Source organism: Lissotriton vulgaris, chromosome 4_1 (assembly GCF_964263255.1).
Source record: "Lissotriton vulgaris chromosome 4_1, aLisVul1.2, whole genome shotgun sequence".
Classification (NCBI taxonomy): domain Eukaryota; kingdom Metazoa; phylum Chordata; class Amphibia; order Caudata; family Salamandridae; genus Lissotriton; species Lissotriton vulgaris.
This window is the reverse complement of record NC_141691.1, coordinates 520,369,760-520,387,138: the sequence shown is the minus strand read 5'-3', so window position 1 is coordinate 520,387,138 and position 17,379 is coordinate 520,369,760. Positions and strand designations below refer to the sequence as shown.

At 52.2% G+C, this 17,379-nt stretch overlaps 21 non-coding genes across 21 annotated transcripts; 8 read left to right on the top strand and 13 right to left on the bottom strand.

Annotated features, from left to right (window-relative positions):
* Window positions 1-924: 924 nt before the first annotated feature.
* Window positions 925-996, bottom strand: TRNAE-UUC (transfer RNA glutamic acid (anticodon UUC)). The gene has a single exon. It is a non-coding gene; the product is annotated as a tRNA-Glu (tRNA).
* Window positions 997-1,239: 243 nt separating this feature from the next.
* Window positions 1,240-1,322, top strand: TRNAL-UAA (transfer RNA leucine (anticodon UAA)). Its single transcript has one exon. It is a non-coding gene; the product is annotated as a tRNA-Leu (tRNA).
* A 1,094-nt stretch (window positions 1,323-2,416) lies between these two features.
* On the bottom strand, window positions 2,417-2,488 carry TRNAE-CUC (transfer RNA glutamic acid (anticodon CUC)). Its single transcript has one exon. It is a non-coding gene; the product is annotated as a tRNA-Glu (tRNA).
* A 618-nt stretch (window positions 2,489-3,106) lies between these two features.
* On the bottom strand, window positions 3,107-3,178 carry TRNAE-UUC (transfer RNA glutamic acid (anticodon UUC)). The gene has a single exon. It is a non-coding gene; the product is annotated as a tRNA-Glu (tRNA).
* Window positions 3,179-3,421: 243 nt separating this feature from the next.
* TRNAL-UAA (transfer RNA leucine (anticodon UAA)) lies at window positions 3,422-3,504 on the top strand. Its single transcript has one exon. It is a non-coding gene; the product is annotated as a tRNA-Leu (tRNA).
* Window positions 3,505-4,598: 1,094 nt separating this feature from the next.
* TRNAE-CUC (transfer RNA glutamic acid (anticodon CUC)) lies at window positions 4,599-4,670 on the bottom strand. Its single transcript has one exon. It is a non-coding gene; the product is annotated as a tRNA-Glu (tRNA).
* Window positions 4,671-5,288: 618 nt separating this feature from the next.
* TRNAE-UUC (transfer RNA glutamic acid (anticodon UUC)) lies at window positions 5,289-5,360 on the bottom strand. The gene has a single exon. It is a non-coding gene; the product is annotated as a tRNA-Glu (tRNA).
* Window positions 5,361-5,603: 243 nt separating this feature from the next.
* TRNAL-UAA (transfer RNA leucine (anticodon UAA)) lies at window positions 5,604-5,686 on the top strand. Its single transcript has one exon. It is a non-coding gene; the product is annotated as a tRNA-Leu (tRNA).
* A 1,094-nt stretch (window positions 5,687-6,780) lies between these two features.
* Window positions 6,781-6,852, bottom strand: TRNAE-CUC (transfer RNA glutamic acid (anticodon CUC)). Its single transcript has one exon. It is a non-coding gene; the product is annotated as a tRNA-Glu (tRNA).
* Window positions 6,853-7,470: 618 nt separating this feature from the next.
* On the bottom strand, window positions 7,471-7,542 carry TRNAE-UUC (transfer RNA glutamic acid (anticodon UUC)). Its single transcript has one exon. It is a non-coding gene; the product is annotated as a tRNA-Glu (tRNA).
* A 243-nt stretch (window positions 7,543-7,785) lies between these two features.
* TRNAL-UAA (transfer RNA leucine (anticodon UAA)) lies at window positions 7,786-7,868 on the top strand. Its single transcript has one exon. It is a non-coding gene; the product is annotated as a tRNA-Leu (tRNA).
* Window positions 7,869-8,962: 1,094 nt separating this feature from the next.
* On the bottom strand, window positions 8,963-9,034 carry TRNAE-CUC (transfer RNA glutamic acid (anticodon CUC)). Its single transcript has one exon. It is a non-coding gene; the product is annotated as a tRNA-Glu (tRNA).
* Window positions 9,035-9,652: 618 nt separating this feature from the next.
* Window positions 9,653-9,724, bottom strand: TRNAE-UUC (transfer RNA glutamic acid (anticodon UUC)). The gene has a single exon. It is a non-coding gene; the product is annotated as a tRNA-Glu (tRNA).
* A 243-nt stretch (window positions 9,725-9,967) lies between these two features.
* TRNAL-UAA (transfer RNA leucine (anticodon UAA)) lies at window positions 9,968-10,050 on the top strand. The gene has a single exon. It is a non-coding gene; the product is annotated as a tRNA-Leu (tRNA).
* Window positions 10,051-11,817: 1,767 nt separating this feature from the next.
* TRNAE-UUC (transfer RNA glutamic acid (anticodon UUC)) lies at window positions 11,818-11,889 on the bottom strand. Its single transcript has one exon. It is a non-coding gene; the product is annotated as a tRNA-Glu (tRNA).
* A 243-nt stretch (window positions 11,890-12,132) lies between these two features.
* Window positions 12,133-12,215, top strand: TRNAL-UAA (transfer RNA leucine (anticodon UAA)). Its single transcript has one exon. It is a non-coding gene; the product is annotated as a tRNA-Leu (tRNA).
* A 1,767-nt stretch (window positions 12,216-13,982) lies between these two features.
* TRNAE-UUC (transfer RNA glutamic acid (anticodon UUC)) lies at window positions 13,983-14,054 on the bottom strand. The gene has a single exon. It is a non-coding gene; the product is annotated as a tRNA-Glu (tRNA).
* A 243-nt stretch (window positions 14,055-14,297) lies between these two features.
* Window positions 14,298-14,380, top strand: TRNAL-UAA (transfer RNA leucine (anticodon UAA)). Its single transcript has one exon. It is a non-coding gene; the product is annotated as a tRNA-Leu (tRNA).
* A 1,094-nt stretch (window positions 14,381-15,474) lies between these two features.
* Window positions 15,475-15,546, bottom strand: TRNAE-CUC (transfer RNA glutamic acid (anticodon CUC)). Its single transcript has one exon. It is a non-coding gene; the product is annotated as a tRNA-Glu (tRNA).
* A 618-nt stretch (window positions 15,547-16,164) lies between these two features.
* TRNAE-UUC (transfer RNA glutamic acid (anticodon UUC)) lies at window positions 16,165-16,236 on the bottom strand. Its single transcript has one exon. It is a non-coding gene; the product is annotated as a tRNA-Glu (tRNA).
* A 243-nt stretch (window positions 16,237-16,479) lies between these two features.
* On the top strand, window positions 16,480-16,562 carry TRNAL-UAA (transfer RNA leucine (anticodon UAA)). Its single transcript has one exon. It is a non-coding gene; the product is annotated as a tRNA-Leu (tRNA).
* The last annotated feature ends 817 nt before the right edge of the window (window positions 16,563-17,379 follow it).

Here is a 17,379-nt window from a genome sequence, read left to right as displayed (position 1 = left end):
AAGGAGGACTACCTGCCACAGGCCATGGGGTCAGAAGCCTACAAAAGGAAGCGCGCCTCGGAATACAGGATCTCACTTGCTCAAGAGCCTTGCCTCCCACCATGGGAAGCAGCTCTAAAGGAACCTTGCGAAAATCATATTTTGAGCGATACTGCGTCATGCTAGGCAAATTGTGAGTCAGAAAAGCAACGTCATTTTGAGAAGCCCTGACCTACGGGAAGGAAAAGCTTTCAAGGTCAGAAGAGGGACTCGAACCCGGGCCGCGGCGGTGAGAGCGCCGAATCCTAACCACTAGACCACCAGGGAGCCCAGAGCCGTGCAGCAAAAGTTCATACACTGCTCTCCGAGTGACAAAGCTCATGGGGGCTGAAAACATATTTTATTCTACAGCAAATATGAATCGGAACTTAATCCTCATGATGCCACCAGACTGCCTGTCACTTCCAGGCACAGGCCATCCTCTCCCCCTTGCTACTGAACCGATGAATTCCTGCACAATCAGGATCCCTGGGAAAACACAAGAGGGACACCTAGTGGCTGCTGATGGCGCACAGACAGCTGGTACACCTTCTCTCACCTATCTCGTTATTCAGCTTGCTGGAAGAATACATTGCGCTTAAGCGATTCAAGAGTGCAAAGGAGAAGAGTGCTCCAAAGTAGATGTATGCATCACAGCAGGGTTTTCCAGCAATTTACCTTTCTGTTGAGCTGGTACTGCACTTCACGCCAACATAGAGCACCTGACTGGGTGGGGGACTGCGTGCGCACAAAGGTGGCTTAGGTCAATGGGGGCAAAGCAACCTGGGGCACAGGAGAACAAGCCCCATTCCTCCGCTTTCATCTATTGGGAGGGGTGCCTTTTTAAAGACCTTCTTTTAAAAAAGATACACAGACAAATTAAGCAATCTATGCTTTAGAGGGATCTTCCCTGACCGGGAATCGAACCCGGGCCGCGGCGGTGAAAGCGCCGAATCCTAGCCACTAGACCACCAGGGAGTAGATGCTCTAGTGTGCCTGCCTTGCTCACCCCCTTATTGTGACTAAGCTAACTCCAATATAAAAATTAACGGTAAGGTCCGAGTGGGAGAAAGTTAGGTGTCACACAGTGTGTTTGTTATAAGCAATTACTTTTAACCTCCTGCAAAAGCCTTTTAACTCTGCAATCACCTCTTGCTGGACAGCTGGTGCTACAGCAGCAAGCATAAAAAGGGAGTTGAAGAAAGTAAATCCTTGGGTCTCACCAGGGTGGCCGAGTGGTTAAGGCGTTGGACTTAAGATCCAATGGACGTTTGTCTGCATGGGTTCGAGCCCCATTCCTGGTATGGGTTTTCAGCAGGTTTGTAGGAACGTGCAGATGCTTTTGAAAAGCATTTTCCTCCGCCCTCCTCGGCCTCCCACTGCCCCTCCCCAACGGTCCCCATTCAAGCCTCAGGTGTGGAGTCTGCTGCTACTCTTCTACCAGCATGGATGCTTCCCAGAGCAATGAAGTGCCATCTACACAGAGCCCCTGCCTAGAGAAATACACCTCCTATGTCTTTTTCCACTATAGGGAGCAGGAGAAACTGATTGCTTCCTGGGCAACATGGGTCTGCCACTAGAATTTGCAGATTTCTCCCCTTTTTTTGATTTACGCCTACAGGCTCTCCCTTCCCAGTGGAGCAGGATCTGCTGATGCAGGCCCGGCTGGCTCAAACGTGCAAAGGGTTCTCCACAGGCCTCTGGGAAAGAAATTGAGCAGAGTTTCCTGCCCCGCCTCCTCTCGCCTTCCGAACGGGCTTCCAAACGGGCAATGCCCTGACGGGTCCCCCACAACCTATCCTGCCCATGCCCACACCCCTGTATATGAGGGTGACCCATGTCCCTCACCCTCCATGCTCGAATGGAAGGCCTGTGTGTCCTGAGGGGAGCACCAGACAGGCATCTCTCAGGCCAGGCAGACACCTGCAGTACCTGTTAAGCTCCAAAGCCTGTACATTCCCAAGATGCAACAGGTCACTATGCAAATCAGGCAGCCCTTGCCACACCCTCCCCGCCTCTGGCCTCTGCCGCTTTCCGTACGTGCAGCTCAGCTTTTTCTTACCCAGAGGCAGACTTCCGTTTTAGCAAACAGGTGGGTTGCAGTGGGTCCAGGACGCCATTTGGAGACAAAGCCTGCGGCCCAGTCAAAGGAGGACTACCTGCCACAGGCCATGGGGTCAGAAGCCTACAAAAGGAAGCGCGCCTCGGAATACAGGATCTCACTTGCTCAAGAGCCTTGCCTCCCACCATGGGAAGCAGCTCTAAAGGAACCTTGCGAAAATCATATTTTGAGCGATACTGCGTCATGCTAGGCAAATTGTGAGTCAGAAAAGCAACTTCATTTTGAGAAGCCCTGACCTACGGGAAGGAAAAGCTTTCAAGGTCAGAAGAGGGACTTTTCCCTGACCGGGAATCGAACCCGGGCCGCGGCGGTGAGAGCGCCGAATCCTAACCACTAGACCACCAGGGAGCCCAGAGCCGTGCAGCAAAAGTTCATACACTGCTCTCCGAGTGACAAAGCTCATGGGGGCTGAAAACATATTTTATTCTACAGCAAATATGAATCGGAACTTAATCCTCATGATGCCACCAGACTGCCTGTCACTTCCAGGCACAGGCCATCCTCTCCCCCTTGCTACTGAACCGATGAATTCCTGCACAATCAGGATCCCCGGGAAAACCCAAGAGGGACACCTAGTGGCTGCTGATGGCGCACAGACAGCTGGTACACCTTCTCTCACCTATCTCGTTATTCAGCTTGCTGGAAGAATACATTGCGCTTAAGCGATTCAAGAGTGCAAAGGAGAAGAGTGCTCCAAAGTAGATGTATGCATCACAGCAGGGTTTTCCAGCAATTTACCTTTCTGTTGAGCTGGTACTGCACTTCACGCCAACATAGAGCACCTGACTGGGTGGGGGACTGCGTGCGCACAAAGGTGGCTTAGGTCAATGGGGGCAAAGCAACCTGGGGCACAGGAGAACAAGCCCAATTCCTCCGCTTTCATCTATTGGGAGGGGTGCCTTTTTAAAGACCTTCTTTTAAAAAAGATACACAGACAAATTAAGCAATCTATGCTTTAGAGGGATCTTCCCTGACCGGGAATCGAACCCGGGCCGCGGCGGTGAAAGCGCCGAATCCTAGCCACTAGACCACCAGGGAGTAGATGCTCTAGTGTAACTGCCTTGCTCACCCCCTTATTGTGACTAAGCTAACTCCAATATAAAAATTAACGGTAAGGTCCGAGTGGGAGAAAGTTAGGTGTCACACAGTGTGTTTGTTATAAGCAATTACTTTTAACCTCCTGCAAAAGCCTTTTAACTCTGCAATCACCTCTTGCTGGACAGCTGGTGCTACAGTAGCAAGCATAAAAAGGGAGTTGAAGAAAGTAAATCCTTGGGTCTCACCAGGGTGGCCGAGTGGTTAAGGCGTTGGACTTAAGATCCAATGGACGTTTGTCCGCATGGGTTCGAGCCCCATTCCTGGTATGGGTTTTCAGCAGGTTTGTAGGAACGTGCGGATGCTTTTGAAAAGCATTTTCCTCCGCCCTCCTCGGCCTCCCACTGCCCCTCCCCAACGGTCCCCATTCAAGCCTCAGGTGTGGAGTCTGCTGCTACTCTTCTACCAGCATGGATGCTTCCCAGAGCAATGAAGTGCCATCTACACCGAGCCCCTGCCTAGAGAAATACACCTCCTATGTCTTTTTCCACTATAGGGAGCAGGAGAAACTGATTGCTTCCTGGGCAACATGGGTCTGCCACTAGAATTTGCAGATTTCTCCCCTTTTTTTGATTTACGCCTACAGGCTCTCCCTTCCCAGTGGAGCAGGATCTGCTGATGCAGGCCCGGCTGGCTCAAACGTGCAAAGGGTTCTCCACAGGCCTCTGGGAAAGAAATTGAGCAGAGTTTCCTGCCCCGCCTCCTCTCGCCTTCCGAACGGGCTTCCAAACGGGCAATGCCCTGACGGGTCCCCCACAACCTATCCTGCCCATGCCCACACCCCTGTATATGAGGGTGACCCATGTCCCTCACCCTCCATGCTCGAATGGAAGGCCTGTGTGTCCTGAGGGGAGCACCAGACAGGCATCTCTCAGGCCAGGCAGACACCTGCAGTACCTGTTAAGCTCCAAAGCCTGTACATTCCCAAGATGCAACAGGTCACTATGCAAATCAGGCAGCCCTTGCCACACCCTCCCCGCCTCTGGCCTCTGCCGCTTTCCGTACGTGCAGCTCAGCTTTTTCTTACCCAGAGGCAGACTTCCGTTTTAGCAAACAGGTGGGTTGCAGTGGGTCCAGGACGCCATTTGGAGACAAAGCCTGCGGCCCAGTCAAAGGAGGACTACCTGCCACAGGCCATGGGGTCAGAAGCCTACAAAAGGAAGCGCGCCTCGGAATACAGGATCTCACTTGCTCAAGAGCCTTGCCTCCCACCATGGGAAGCAGCTCTAAAGGAACCTTGCGAAAATCATATTTTGAGCGATACTGCGTCATGCTAGGCAAATTGTGAGTCAGAAAAGCAACTTCATTTTGAGAAGCCCTGACCTACGGGAAGGAAAAGCTTTCAAGGTCAGAAGAGGGACTTTTCCCTGACCGGGAATCGAACCCGGGCCGCGGCGGTGAGAGCGCCGAATCCTAACCACTAGACCACCAGGGAGCCCAGAGCCGTGCAGCAAAAGTTCATACACTGCTCTCCGAGTGACAAAGCTCATGGGGGCTGAAAACATATTTTATTCTACAGCAAATATGAATCGGAACTTAATCCTCATGATGCCACCAGACTGCCTGTCACTTCCAGGCACAGGCCATCCTCTCCCCCTTGCTACTGAACCGATGAATTCCTGCACAATCAGGATCCCCGGGAAAACCCAAGAGGGACACCTAGTGGCTGCTGATGGCGCACAGACAGCTGGTACACCTTCTCTCACCTATCTCGTTATTCAGCTTGCTGGAAGAATACATTGCGCTTAAGCGATTCAAGAGTGCAAAGGAGAAGAGTGCTCCAAAGTAGATGTATGCATCACAGCAGGGTTTTCCAGCAATTTACCTTTCTGTTGAGCTGGTACTGCACTTCACGCCAACATAGAGCACCTGACTGGGTGGGGGACTGCGTGCGCACAAAGGTGGCTTAGGTCAATGGGGGCAAAGCAACCTGGGGCACAGGAGAACAAGCCCAATTCCTCCGCTTTCATCTATTGGGAGGGGTGCCTTTTTAAAGACCTTCTTTTAAAAAAGATACACAGACAAATTAAGCAATCTATGCTTTAGAGGGATCTTCCCTGACCGGGAATCGAACCCGGGCCGCGGCGGTGAAAGCGCCGAATCCTAGCCACTAGACCACCAGGGAGTAGATGCTCTAGTGTAACTGCCTTGCTCACCCCCTTATTGTGACTAAGCTAACTCCAATATAAAAATTAACGGTAAGGTCCGAGTGGGAGAAAGTTAGGTGTCACACAGTGTGTTTGTTATAAGCAATTACTTTTAACCTCCTGCAAAAGCCTTTTAACTCTGCAATCACCTCTTGCTGGACAGCTGGTGCTACAGTAGCAAGCATAAAAAGGGAGTTGAAGAAAGTAAATCCTTGGGTCTCACCAGGGTGGCCGAGTGGTTAAGGCGTTGGACTTAAGATCCAATGGACGTTTGTCCGCATGGGTTCGAGCCCCATTCCTGGTATGGGTTTTCAGCAGGTTTGTAGGAACGTGCGGATGCTTTTGAAAAGCATTTTCCTCCGCCCTCCTCGGCCTCCCACTGCCCCTCCCCAACGGTCCCCATTCAAGCCTCAGGTGTGGAGTCTGCTGCTACTCTTCTACCAGCATGGATGCTTCCCAGAGCAATGAAGTGCCATCTACACAGAGCCCCTGCCTAGAGAAATACACCTCCTATGTCTTTTTCCACTATAGGGAGCAGGAGAAACTGATTGCTTCCTGGGCAACATGGGTCTGCCACTAGAATTTGCAGATTTCTCCCCTTTTTTTGATTTACGCCTACAGGCTCTCCCTTCCCAGTGGAGCAGGATCTGCTGATGCAGGCCCGGCTGGCCCAAACGTGCAAAGGGTTCTCCACAGGCCTCTGGGAAAGAAATTGAGCAGAGTTTCCTGCCCCGCCTCCTCTCGCCTTCCGAACGGGCTTCCAAACGGGCAATGCCCTGACGGGTCCCCCACAACCTATCCTGCCCATGCCCACACCCCTGTATATGAGGGTGACCCATGTCCCTCACCCTCCATGCTCGAATGGAAGGCCTGTGTGTCCTGAGGGGAGCACCAGACAGGCATCTCTCAGGCCAGGCAGACACCTGCAGAACCTGTTAAGCTCCAAAGCCTGTACATTCCCAAGATGCAACAGGTCACTATGCAAATCAGGCAGCCCTTGCCACACCCTCCCCGCCTCTGGCCTCTGCCGCTTTCCGTACGTGCAGCTCAGCTTTTTCTTACCCAGAGGCAGACTTCCGTTTTAGCAAACAGGTGGGTTGCAGTGGGTCCAGGACGCCATTTGGAGACAAAGCCTGCGGCCCAGTCAAAGGAGGACTACCTGCCACAGGCCATGGGGTCAGAAGCCTACAAAAGGAAGCGCGCCTCGGAATACAGGATCTCACTTGCTCAAGAGCCTTGCCTCCCACCATGGGAAGCAGCTCTAAAGGAACCTTGCGAAAATCATATTTTGAGCGATACTGCGTCATGCTAGGCAAATTGTGAGTCAGAAAAGCAACTTCATTTTGAGAAGCCCTGACCTACGGGAAGGAAAAGCTTTCAAGGTCAGAAGAGGGACTTTTCCCTGACCGGGAATCGAACCCGGGCCGCGGCGGTGAGAGCGCCGAATCCTAACCACTAGACCACCAGGGAGCCCAGAGCCGTGCAGCAAAAGTTCATACACTGCTCTCCGAGTGACAAAGCTCATGGGGGCTGAAAACATATTTTATTCTACAGCAAATATGAATCGGAACTTAATCCTCATGATGCCACCAGACTGCCTGTCACTTCCAGGCACAGGCCATCCTCTCCCCCTTGCTACTGAACCGATGAATTCCTGCACAATCAGGATCCCCGGGAAAACCCAAGAGGGACACCTAGTGGCTGCTGATGGCGCACAGACAGCTGGTACACCTTCTCTCACCTATCTCGTTATTCAGCTTGCTGGAAGAATACATTGCGCTTAAGCGATTCAAGAGTGCAAAGGAGAAGAGTGCTCCAAAGTAGATGTATGCATCACAGCAGGGTTTTCCAGCAATTTACCTTTCTGTTGAGCTGGTACTGCACTTCACGCCAACATAGAGCACCTGACTGGGTGGGGGACTGCGTGCGCACAAAGGTGGCTTAGGTCAATGGGGGCAAAGCAACCTGGGGCACAGGAGAACAAGCCCAATTCCTCCGCTTTCATCTATTGGGAGGGGTGCCTTTTTAAAGACCTTCTTTTAAAAAAGATACACAGACAAATTAAGCAATCTATGCTTTAGAGGGATCTTCCCTGACCGGGAATCGAACCCGGGCCGCGGCGGTGAAAGCGCCGAATCCTAGCCACTAGACCACCAGGGAGTAGATGCTCTAGTGTAACTGCCTTGCTCACCCCCTTATTGTGACTAAGCTAACTCCAATATAAAAATTAACGGTAAGGTCCGAGTGGGAGAAAGTTAGGTGTCACACAGTGTGTTTGTTATAAGCAATTACTTTTAACCTCCTGCAAAAGCCTTTTAACTCTGCAATCACCTCTTGCTGGACAGCTGGTGCTACAGTAGCAAGCATAAAAAGGGAGTTGAAGAAAGTAAATCCTTGGGTCTCACCAGGGTGGCCGAGTGGTTAAGGCGTTGGACTTAAGATCCAATGGACGTTTGTCCGCATGGGTTCGAGCCCCATTCCTGGTATGGGTTTTCAGCAGGTTTGTAGGAACGTGCGGATGCTTTTGAAAAGCATTTTCCTCCGCCCTCCTCGGCCTCCCACTGCCCCTCCCCAACGGTCCCCATTCAAGCCTCAGGTGTGGAGTCTGCTGCTACTCTTCTACCAGCATGGATGCTTCCCAGAGCAATGAAGTGCCATCTACACCGAGCCCCTGCCTAGAGAAATACACCTCCTATGTCTTTTTCCACTATAGGGAGCAGGAGAAACTGATTGCTTCCTGGGCAACATGGGTCTGCCACTAGAATTTGCAGATTTCTCCCCTTTTTTTGATTTACGCCTACAGGCTCTCCCTTCCCAGTGGAGCAGGATCTGCTGATGCAGGCCCGGCTGGCTCAAACGTGCAAAGGGTTCTCCACAGGCCTCTGGGAAAGAAATTGAGCAGAGTTTCCTGCCCCGCCTCCTCTCGCCTTCCGAACGGGCTTCCAAACGGGCAATGCCCTGACGGGTCCCCCACAACCTATCCTGCCCATGCCCACACCCCTGTATATGAGGGTGACCCATGTCCCTCACCCTCCATGCTCGAATGGAAGGCCTGTGTGTCCTGAGGGGAGCACCAGACAGGCATCTCTCAGGCCAGGCAGACACCTGCAGTACCTGTTAAGCTCCAAAGCCTGTACATTCCCAAGATGCAACAGGTCACTATGCAAATCAGGCAGCCCTTGCCACACCCTCCCCGCCTCTGGCCTCTGCCGCTTTCCGTACGTGCAGCTCAGCTTTTTCTTACCCAGAGGCAGACTTCCGTTTTAGCAAACAGGTGGGTTGCAGTGGGTCCAGGACGCCATTTGGAGACAAAGCCTGCGGCCCAGTCAAAGGAGGACTACCTGCCACAGGCCATGGGGTCAGAAGCCTACAAAAGGAAGCGCGCCTCGGAATACAGGATCTCACTTGCTCAAGAGCCTTGCCTCCCACCATGGGAAGCAGCTCTAAAGGAACCTTGCGAAAATCATATTTTGAGCGATACTGCGTCATGCTAGGCAAATTGTGAGTCAGAAAAGCAACTTCATTTTGAGAAGCCCTGACCTACGGGAAGGAAAAGCTTTCAAGGTCAGAAGAGGGACTTTTCCCTGACCGGGAATCGAACCCGGGCCGCGGCGGTGAGAGCGCCGAATCCTAACCACTAGACCACCAGGGAGCCCAGAGCCGTGCAGCAAAAGTTCATACACTGCTCTCCGAGTGACAAAGCTCATGGGGGCTGAAAACATATTTTATTCTACAGCAAATATGAATCGGAACTTAATCCTCATGATGCCACCAGACTGCCTGTCACTTCCAGGCACAGGCCATCCTCTCCCCCTTGCTACTGAACCGATGAATTCCTGCACAATCAGGATCCCCGGGAAAACCCAAGAGGGACACCTAGTGGCTGCTGATGGCGCACAGACAGCTGGTACACCTTCTCTCACCTATCTCGTTATTCAGCTTGCTGGAAGAATACATTGCGCTTAAGCGATTCAAGAGTGCAAAGGAGAAGAGTGCTCCAAAGTAGATGTATGCATCACAGCAGGGTTTTCCAGCAATTTACCTTTCTGTTGAGCTGGTACTGCACTTCACGCCAACATAGAGCACCTGACTGGGTGGGGGACTGCGTGCGCACAAAGGTGGCTTAGGTCAATGGGGGCAAAGCAACCTGGGGCACAGGAGAACAAGCCCAATTCCTCCGCTTTCATCTATTGGGAGGGGTGCCTTTTTAAAGACCTTCTTTTAAAAAAGATACACAGACAAATTAAGCAATCTATGCTTTAGAGGGATCTTCCCTGACCGGGAATCGAACCCGGGCCGCGGCGGTGAAAGCGCCGAATCCTAGCCACTAGACCACCAGGGAGTAGATGCTCTAGTGTAACTGCCTTGCTCACCCCCTTATTGTGACTAAGCTAACTCCAATATAAAAATTAACGGTAAGGTCCGAGTGGGAGAAAGTTAGGTGTCACACAGTGTGTTTGTTATAAGCAATTACTTTTAACCTCCTGCAAAAGCCTTTTAACTCTGCAATCACCTCTTGCTGGACAGCTGGTGCTACAGTAGCAAGCATAAAAAGGGAGTTGAAGAAAGTAAATCCTTGGGTCTCACCAGGGTGGCCGAGTGGTTAAGGCGTTGGACTTAAGATCCAATGGACGTTTGTCCGCATGGGTTCGAGCCCCATTCCTGGTATGGGTTTTCAGCAGGTTTGTAGGAACGTGCGGATGCTTTTGAAAAGCATTTTCCTCCGCCCTCCTCGGCCTCCCACTGCCCCTCCCCAACGGTCCCCATTCAAGCCTCAGGTGTGGAGTCTGCTGCTACTCTTCTACCAGCATGGATGCTTCCCAGAGCAATGAAGTGCCATCTACACAGAGCCCCTGCCTAGAGAAATACACCTCCTATGTCTTTTTCCACTATAGGGAGCAGGAGAAACTGATTGCTTCCTGGGCAACATGGGTCTGCCACTAGAATTTGCAGATTTCTCCCCTTTTTTTGATTTACGCCTACAGGCTCTCCCTTCCCAGTGGAGCAGGATCTGCTGATGCAGGCCCGGCTGGCCCAAACGTGCAAAGGGTTCTCCACAGGCCTCTGGGAAAGAAATTGAGCAGAGTTTCCTGCCCCGCCTCCTCTCGCCTTCCGAACGGGCTTCCAAACGGGCAATGCCCTGACGGGTCCCCCACAACCTATCCTGCCCATGCCCACACCCCTGTATATGAGGGTGACCCATGTCCCTCACCCTCCATGCTCGAATGGAAGGCCTGTGTGTCCTGAGGGGAGCACCAGACAGGCATCTCTCAGGCCAGGCAGACACCTGCAGAACCTGTTAAGCTCCAAAGCCTGTACATTCCCAAGATGCAACAGGTCACTATGCAAATCAGGCAGCCCTTGCCACACCCTCCCCGCCTCTGGCCTCTGCCGCTTTCCGTACGTGCAGCTCAGCTTTTTCTTACCCAGAGGCAGACTTCCGTTTTAGCAAACAGGTGGGTTGCAGTGGGTCCAGGACGCCATTTGGAGACAAAGCCTGCGGCCCAGTCAAAGGAGGACTACCTGCCACAGGCCATGGGGTCAGAAGCCTACAAAAGGAAGCGCGCCTCGGAATACAGGATCTCACTTGCTCAAGAGCCTTGCCTCCCACCATGGGAAGCAGCTCTAAAGGAACCTTGCGAAAATCATATTTTGAGCGATACTGCGTCATGCTAGGCAAATTGTGAGTCAGAAAAGCAACGTCATTTTGAGAAGCCCTGACCTACGGGAAGGAAAAGCTTTCAAGGTCAGAAGAGGGACTCGAACCCGGGCCGCGGCGGTGAGAGCGCCGAATCCTAACCACTAGACCACCAGGGAGCCCAGAGCCGTGCAGCAAAAGTTCATACACTGCTCTCCGAGTGACAAAACTCATGGGGGCTGAAAACATATTTTATTCTACAGCAAATATGAATCGGAACTTAATCCTAATGATGCCACCAGACTGCCTGTCACTTCCAGGCACAGGCCATCCTCTCCCCCTTGCTACTGAACCGATGAATTCCTGCACAATCAGGATCCCCGGGAAAACCCAAGAGGGACACCTAGTGGCTGCTGATGGCGCACAGACAGCTGGTACACCTTCTCTCACCTATCTCGTTATTCAGCTTGCTGGAAGAATACATTGCGCTTAAGCGATTCAAGAGTGCAAAGGAGAAGAGTGCTCCAAAGTAGATGTATGCATCACAGCAGGGTTTTCCAGCAATTTACCTTTCTGTTGAGCTGGTACTGCACTTCACGCCAACATAGAGCACCTGACTGGGTGGGGGACTGCGTGCGCACAAAGGTGGCTTAGGTCAATGGGGGCAAAGCAACCTGGGGCACAGGAGAACAAGCCCCATTCCTCCGCTTTCATCTATTGGGAGGGGTGCCTTTTTAAAGACCTTCTTTTAAAAAAGATACACAGACAAATTAAGCAATCTATGCTTTAGAGGGATCTTCCCTGACCGGGAATCGAACCCGGGCCGCGGCGGTGAAAGCGCCGAATCCTAGCCACTAGACCACCAGGGAGTAGATGCTCTAGTGTGCCTGCCTTGCTCACCCCCTTATTGTGACTAAGCTAACTCCAATATAAAAATTAACGGTAAAGTCCGAGTGGGAGAAAGTTAGGTGTCACACAGTGTGTTTGTTATAAGCAATTACTTTTAACCTCCTGCAAAAGCCTTTTAACTCTGCAATCACCTCTTGCTGGACAGCTGGTGCTACAGCAGCAAGCATAAAAAGGGAGTTGAAGAAAGTAAATCCTTGGGTCTCACCAGGGTGGCCGAGTGGTTAAGGCGTTGGACTTAAGATCCAATGGACGTTTGTCCGCATGGGCTCGAGCCCCATTCCTGGTATGGGTTTTCAGCAGGTTTGTAGGAACGTGCAGATGCTTTTGAAAAGCATTTTCCTCCGCCCTCCTCGGCCTCCCACTGCCCCTCCCCAACGGTCCCCATTCAAGCCTCAGGTGTGGAGTCTGCTGCTACTCTTCTACCAGCATGGATGCTTCCCAGAGCAATGAAGTGCCATCTACACAGAGCCCCTGCCTAGAGAAATACACCTCCTATGTCTTTTTCCACTATAGGGAGCAGGAGAAACTGATTGCTTCCTGGGCAACATGGGTCTGCCACTAGAATTTGCAGATTTCTCCCCTTTTTTTGATTTACGCCTACAGGCTCTCCCTTCCCAGTGGAGCAGGATCTGCTGATGCAGGCCCGGCTGGCCCAAACGTGCAAAGGGTTCTCCACAGGCCTCTGGGAAAGAAATTGAGCAGAGTTTCCTGCCCCGCCTCCTCTCGCCTTCCGAACGGGCTTCCAAACGGGCAATGCCCTGACGGGTCCCCCACAACCTATCCTGCCCATGCCCACACCCCTGTATATGAGGGTGACCCATGTCCCTCACCCTCCATGCTCGAATGGAAGGCCTGTGTGTCCTGAGGGGAGCACCAGACAGGCATCTCTCAGGCCAGGCAGACACCTGCAGAACCTGTTAAGCTCCAAAGCCTGTACATTCCCAAGATGCAACAGGTCACTATGCAAATCAGGCAGCCCTTGCCACACCCTCCCCGCCTCTGGCCTCTGCCGCTTTCCGTACGTGCAGCTCAGCTTTTTCTTACCCAGAGGCAGACTTCCGTTTTAGCAAACAGGTGGGTTGCAGTGGGTCCAGGACGCCATTTGGAGACAAAGCCTGCGGCCCAGTCAAAGGAGGACTACCTGCCACAGGCCATGGGGTCAGAAGCCTACAAAAGGAAGCGCGCCTCGGAATACAGGATCTCACTTGCTCAAGAGCCTTGCCTCCCACCATGGGAAGCAGCTCTAAAGGAACCTTGCGAAAATCATATTTTGAGCGATACTGCGTCATGCTAGGCAAATTGTGAGTCAGAAAAGCAACGTCATTTTGAGAAGCCCTGACCTACGGGAAGGAAAAGCTTTCAAGGTCAGAAGAGGGACTCGAACCCGGGCCGCGGCGGTGAGAGCGCCGAATCCTAACCACTAGACCACCAGGGAGCCCAGAGCCGTGCAGCAAAAGTTCATACACTGCTCTCCGAGTGACAAAGCTCATGGGGGCTGAAAACATATTTTATTCTACAGCAAATATGAATCGGAACTTAATCCTCATGATGCCACCAGACTGCCTGTCACTTCCAGGCACAGGCCATCCTCTCCCCCTTGCTACTGAACCGATGAATTCCTGCACAATCAGGATCCCTGGGAAAACACAAGAGGGACACCTAGTGGCTGCTGATGGCGCACAGACAGCTGGTACACCTTCTCTCACCTATCTCGTTATTCAGCTTGCTGGAAGAATACATTGCGCTTAAGCGATTCAAGAGTGCAAAGGAGAAGAGTGCTCCAAAGTAGATGTATGCATCACAGCAGGGTTTTCCAGCAATTTACCTTTCTGTTGAGCTGGTACTGCACTTCACGCCAACATAGAGCACCTGACTGGGTGGGGGACTGCGTGCGCACAAAGGTGGCTTAGGTCAATGGGGGCAAAGCAACCTGGGGCACAGGAGAACAAGCCCCATTCCTCCGCTTTCATCTATTGGGAGGGGTGCCTTTTTAAAGACCTTCTTTTAAAAAAGATACACAGACAAATTAAGCAATCTATGCTTTAGAGGGATCTTCCCTGACCGGGAATCGAACCCGGGCCGCGGCGGTGAAAGCGCCGAATCCTAGCCACTAGACCACCAGGGAGTAGATGCTCTAGTGTGCCTGCCTTGCTCACCCCCTTATTGTGACTAAGCTAACTCCAATATAAAAATTAACGGTAAGGTCCGAGTGGGAGAAAGTTAGGTGTCACACAGTGTGTTTGTTATAAGCAATTACTTTTAACCTCCTGCAAAAGCCTTTTAACTCTGCAATCACCTCTTGCTGGACAGCTGGTGCTACAGCAGCAAGCATAAAAAGGGAGTTGAAGAAAGTAAATCCTTGGGTCTCACCAGGGTGGCCGAGTGGTTAAGGCGTTGGACTTAAGATCCAATGGACGTTTGTCTGCATGGGTTCGAGCCCCATTCCTGGTATGGGTTTTCAGCAGGTTTGTAGGAACGTGCAGATGCTTTTGAAAAGCATTTTCCTCCGCCCTCCTCGGCCTCCCACTGCCCCTCCCCAACGGTCCCCATTCAAGCCTCAGGTGTGGAGTCTGCTGCTACTCTTCTACCAGCATGGATGCTTCCCAGAGCAATGAAGTGCCATCTACACAGAGCCCCTGCCTAGAGAAATACACCTCCTATGTCTTTTTCCACTATAGGGAGCAGGAGAAACTGATTGCTTCCTGGGCAACATGGGTCTGCCACTAGAATTTGCAGATTTCTCCCCTTTTTTTGATTTACGCCTACAGGCTCTCCCTTCCCAGTGGAGCAGGATCTGCTGATGCAGGCCCGGCTGGCTCAAACGTGCAAAGGGTTCTCCACAGGCCTCTGGGAAAGAAATTGAGCAGAGTTTCCTGCCCCGCCTCCTCTCGCCTTCCGAACGGGCTTCCAAACGGGCAATGCCCTGACGGGTCCCCCACAACCTATCCTGCCCATGCCCACACCCCTGTATATGAGGGTGACCCATGTCCCTCACCCTCCATGCTCGAATGGAAGGCCTGTGTGTCCTGAGGGGAGCACCAGACAGGCATCTCTCAGGCCAGGCAGACACCTGCAGTACCTGTTAAGCTCCAAAGCCTGTACATTCCCAAGATGCAACAGGTCACTATGCAAATCAGGCAGCCCTTGCCACACCCTCCCCGCCTCTGGCCTCTGCCGCTTTCCGTACGTGCAGCTCAGCTTTTTCTTACCCAGAGGCAGACTTCCGTTTTAGCAAACAGGTGGGTTGCAGTGGGTCCAGGACGCCATTTGGAGACAAAGCCTGCGGCCCAGTCAAAGGAGGACTACCTGCCACAGGCCATGGGGTCAGAAGCCTACAAAAGGAAGCGCGCCTCGGAATACAGGATCTCACTTGCTCAAGAGCCTTGCCTCCCACCATGGGAAGCAGCTCTAAAGGAACCTTGCGAAAATCATATTTTGAGCGATACTGCGTCATGCTAGGCAAATTGTGAGTCAGAAAAGCAACTTCATTTTGAGAAGCCCTGACCTACGGGAAGGAAAAGCTTTCAAGGTCAGAAGAGGGACTTTTCCCTGACCGGGAATCGAACCCGGGCCGCGGCGGTGAGAGCGCCGAATCCTAACCACTAGACCACCAGGGAGCCCAGAGCCGTGCAGCAAAAGTTCATACACTGCTCTCCGAGTGACAAAGCTCATGGGGGCTGAAAACATATTTTATTCTACAGCAAATATGAATCGGAACTTAATCCTCATGATGCCACCAGACTGCCTGTCACTTCCAGGCACAGGCCATCCTCTCCCCCTTGCTACTGAACCGATGAATTCCTGCACAATCAGGATCCCCGGGAAAACCCAAGAGGGACACCTAGTGGCTGCTGATGGCGCACAGACAGCTGGTACACCTTCTCTCACCTATCTCGTTATTCAGCTTGCTGGAAGAATACATTGCGCTTAAGCGATTCAAGAGTGCAAAGGAGAAGAGTGCTCCAAAGTAGATGTATGCATCACAGCAGGGTTTTCCAGCAATTTACCTTTCTGTTGAGCTGGTACTGCACTTCACGCCAACATAGAGCACCTGACTGGGTGGGGGACTGCGTGCGCACAAAGGTGGCTTAGGTCAATGGGGGCAAAGCAACCTGGGGCACAGGAGAACAAGCCCAATTCCTCCGCTTTCATCTATTGGGAGGGGTGCCTTTTTAAAGACCTTCTTTTAAAAAAGATACACAGACAAATTAAGCAATCTATGCTTTAGAGGGATCTTCCCTGACCGGGAATCGAACCCGGGCCGCGGCGGTGAAAGCGCCGAATCCTAGCCACTAGACCACCAGGGAGTAGATGCTCTAGTGTAACTGCCTTGCTCACCCCCTTATTGTGACTAAGCTAACTCCAATATAAAAATTAACGGTAAGGTCCGAGTGGGAGAAAGTTAGGTGTCACACAGTGTGTTTGTTATAAGCAATTACTTTTAACCTCCTGCAAAAGCCTTTTAACTCTGCAATCACCTCTTGCTGGACAGCTGGTGCTACAGTAGCAAGCATAAAAAGGGAGTTGAAGAAAGTAAATCCTTGGGTCTCACCAGGGTGGCCGAGTGGTTAAGGCGTTGGACTTAAGATCCAATGGACGTTTGTCCGCATGGGTTCGAGCCCCATTCCTGGTATGGGTTTTCAGCAGGTTTGTAGGAACGTGCGGATGCTTTTGAAAAGCATTTTCCTCCGCCCTCCTCGGCCTCCCACTGCCCCTCCCCAACGGTCCCCATTCAAGCCTCAGGTGTGGAGTCTGCTGCTACTCTTCTACCAGCATGGATGCTTCCCAGAGCAATGAAGTGCCATCTACACCGAGCCCCTGCCTAGAGAAATACACCTCCTATGTCTTTTTCCACTATAGGGAGCAGGAGAAACTGATTGCTTCCTGGGCAACATGGGTCTGCCACTAGAATTTGCAGATTTCTCCCCTTTTTTTGATTTACGCCTACAGGCTCTCCCTTCCCAGTGGAGCAGGATCTGCTGATGCAGGCCCGGCTGGCTCAAACGTGCAAAGGGTTCTCCACAGGCCTCTGGGAAAGAAATTGAGCAGAGTTTCCTGCCCCGCCTCCTCTCGCCTTCCGAACGGGCTTCCAAACGGGCAATGCCCTGACGGGTCCCCCACAACCTATCCTGCCCATGCCCACACCCCTGTATATGAGGGTGACCCATGTCCCTCACCCTCCATGCTCGAATGGAAGGCCTGTGTGTCCTGAGGGGAGCACCAGACAGGCATCTCTCAGGCCAGGCAGACACCTGCAGTACCTGTTAAGCTCCAAAGCCTGTACATTCCCAAGATGCAACAGGTCACTATGCAAATCAGGCAGCCCTTGCCACACCCTCCCCGCCTCTGGCCTCTGCCGCTTTCCGTACGTGCAGCTCAGCTTTTTCTTACCCAGAGGCAGACTTCCGTTTTAGCAAACAGGTGGGTTGCAGTGGGTCCAGGACGCCATT